The sequence below is a fragment of the Choristoneura fumiferana genome, chromosome 6 (assembly GCF_025370935.1).
Source record: "Choristoneura fumiferana chromosome 6, NRCan_CFum_1, whole genome shotgun sequence".
Taxonomy (NCBI): Eukaryota; Metazoa; Arthropoda; class Insecta; order Lepidoptera; family Tortricidae; genus Choristoneura; species Choristoneura fumiferana.
This window is the reverse complement of record NC_133477.1, coordinates 3,075,811-3,079,160: the sequence shown is the minus strand read 5'-3', so window position 1 is coordinate 3,079,160 and position 3,350 is coordinate 3,075,811.

The window sequence follows — 3,350 nt, the reverse complement described above, 5'->3', positions numbered from 1 at the left end:
CGCCATCCGTGAATTCACAGCGGTCACAGCGGAAGACCAGCGTTGGCCTGTAGGTACGGCCAACACTATGCTGAGCTGGGGCCGCTTCGCGACCTCGCATATGCATAATACTTCTTTTTATTTTAATGTTATTGTTGTTTTTTCTTTTACTTTTTTCTTTTTTTAATGTATTTCAATAATGCTTTTAATCTAATGTGCGAGGTCCGAATAAAATATTTCTTTCTTTCTTTCTTCTTTCAGTAGTAGTAAGTAATTTGTTATGCCATTTTTTGAGAATGGGTTATATGCACATTCTCTTTTTTGCAAGTCGTAGCCTTTTTCTTTTCTTTGTGTGTTTGTTACTTTTATAACCGTTTTATACTTTATTATTGGGAACTAATAACCTGTGGCAACTTTGTTGATCAATGTTTTATTGTACCGTTTGTACCCAAATACATAAATAAATAACACGTAATTTTTGTGGTAAAGGGACCAGGCCTACGCGTCTATCCCAGACGAATTTTTGGCGTGTTGCCTGTGCACAACATCCTTGGTGGCTGACTAGACCGATGCGAGAGCGACATGTTCGTCCACAGGCCAGACAAGAGAAGTTTGCGGAGGTTGGTGCAGACCCGCCTTGGTGTCGTTTTTGTCTCTTGTGAGCAAGTGTCTTGAGCCAGTTCATCGCAAAGATTTGCGACCCTCCATACACGTTAGCGCCAGCTTAGCTTTTCCAGCGAAGGTGGTCAATTTTCTAACAGAACGTCGGGAGACCTTTGCTCATATTTAGGACTGCCCTAAGCGAGATATGGCCACCTTCAAAATTGTCCTCCACAAAATCCCACTAATGTTATATATACAACAGTTTCTAAGTCTGTTTGTTTGTTACTTCATCATGTCTACATACCGCTCAACTGATTTAGATGAAATTCAGTATACAGATAGTTTACGTCCCGGTGAAGGACATAGGATAGTTTTATCCCGGAAGCTTGCATTGTTCCTGCGGGATAGTGAAAACCGAATTCGACGCGGACGGAGTCGCGGGTAACGGCTAGTAAGTAATAAATAGTCAAATACCGTATTGTACAATAACTAGACCCCGGATTTTTGTGGCAATGAATTCACAATGGGGTATGGAACGGTGTTAATTAATACGGCTGTGTAAATGATGATGATGCTGATGATGATGATGATGATGATGATGATGATGATGATGATGATGATGATGATGATGATGTGAGTGTGAAGACGGTCCCAAAGACCACCACACCGTCCAAAAACATCTACGTTAAAAAAAACATCAACAACAAGCGAGCGGACACAAAAACCAAAACGGGTTTCTTAAAACTAACGAAATTTTTGATTTGTTGTAATTACTTGTAATATATTTTTTACATAGGTATTAAATTTAAAAACCGTTCCATTTACTCCCCAAACTACCCTATTGTGACGTCACTGCCACAAAAATCAGGGGTCTAATAATAACGATTGAATACTTAAATATTCCTGCCTCTGTCACGAATGAGATCCTACGCCAGGAATTCCTTAATCTCAATTTTAGACGAAGCAGGATTTATCTCTAACGAGAGATTACCAGCATATGAAGTGACGGATTACCCCAACGTGGAAATTATTAAATGGAATTTGAATAATCTTTGTATTGCGCGTAATGTATTACTTACTTATTATACCTAGTGCCATCCACGAAGACGCGTTATTTTGTCAAAATTAGAGATCAATGACATTGTACCTAATAAGAACCACGGCACTCGTAATCGTGAATGACTCTACCTATATTCTCCTGTACCCTTAGTGTAAGTTTTCGGTTACAAAATACGTCGCGATCGCGTTTGTGTTATACCTAATCTCAATTTATATGGAAACACGAACAGCGCCTCTAGCGGAACGTTTGCGATGTTCGTGTTTCCATACAAATTGAGATTTTAACGCGAACGCGATCGAGACGTATTTTGTAACCGAAAACTTACACTAAGGGCACAGTGCCCTTAGTGTTATTCAAGATTCCATACATTTAGGAGCTATTAATAGGTACAGTCACCAGCATCAATATCTCACACAACAAGCGTGCATAAATATCTGATACGACACTATTTCTAGGTCCAGAAGGACGTGTCAGATATTTTTGCACGCTCCGCTGTGGCAGATATTAACGCTGGTGACTGTACCATAGACATACATGATAAATATGTAACACTTATTCTTAAGTTGGCATTTTTCAAATACCTTATTGATGATTATCAATACCCAAATACCAAAACTACACATGCACTCGCACTTTTTCCTAACAGGTTTCATGTCTGGCTCTAAACCAACCTTTTAAAAACGATGTTCAGTCAACTGGGTGGATCAACAGAAATATTTCGTGTTGTGATTTTGTCCCGTCAGCGAGGGGACAAAAGTAGTACAGTTTAAGAGAAGAAATGTTGTGTCACATTATACTTACTAGCTTATTAGATGACCAATTGTAGAATGGGCTTAAAACTAACTAGCCCAAAAATGCATGTTTGGAAAATTTTAATCCTATAAACTTACGGTTTAAAGAGTGACTCAGGAGATCGTAACTATAGCAACGAGTGACGAGAAAAATTTGATCGACCCAACTGCAAAGATACCGATATGGCCAAAGTTACAAAAATATGATTCTTTTAAGTTAATAAAGTCGTGTATACATTTAGACGACCAGATGGCCTAGTGGTAAGAGAACCTGACTACGAAGCTTGAGGTCCCGGGTTTTATTCCCGTGTCGGGGCAGATATTTGTATGAAAAATACGAATGTTTGTTCTCGGGTCTTGGGTGTTTACTATTTATTTAAGTATGTATCTATCTAAATAATTAAGTATATTTATCCGTTGCTTAGTACCTACCCATAACACAAGCTTTGCTAAGCTTACTTTGGGACTAGGTCAATTGGTGTGAATTGTCCCGTGATATTTATTTATTTACATGTTTTTGTAACTTTGGCCGTATACATTTCTTTGTAGTTGACAGTACTTAAAAAGTGACATGCAATAAAATTAAAAGAATAGCCCTTTGCGGCGAGTAGTTAAAAAAGGTTTGAAAGCACTCGAAGGAAAACCTAAAAATAAGAACAATAAATCGAACGTGATACCATACAACATCCATCGCATTCGATTTCAAGAGATCGCACGTCGCCGCTGCAGTTGATACGTCGCTAGCAGTTGTATCGTTGGCCCAGTGCCAACCCCTGCTAGTTCTGGCACCCTAGTACAACGAGTACCACCGGCATGTCATCACAAAAACAAGGGACAGGAAAAATGTACCTGCAAAGAAAACATGCTATATTACAAATATAATTCAGAATATTTCATTCAGTGTTTGGGTATCTCCA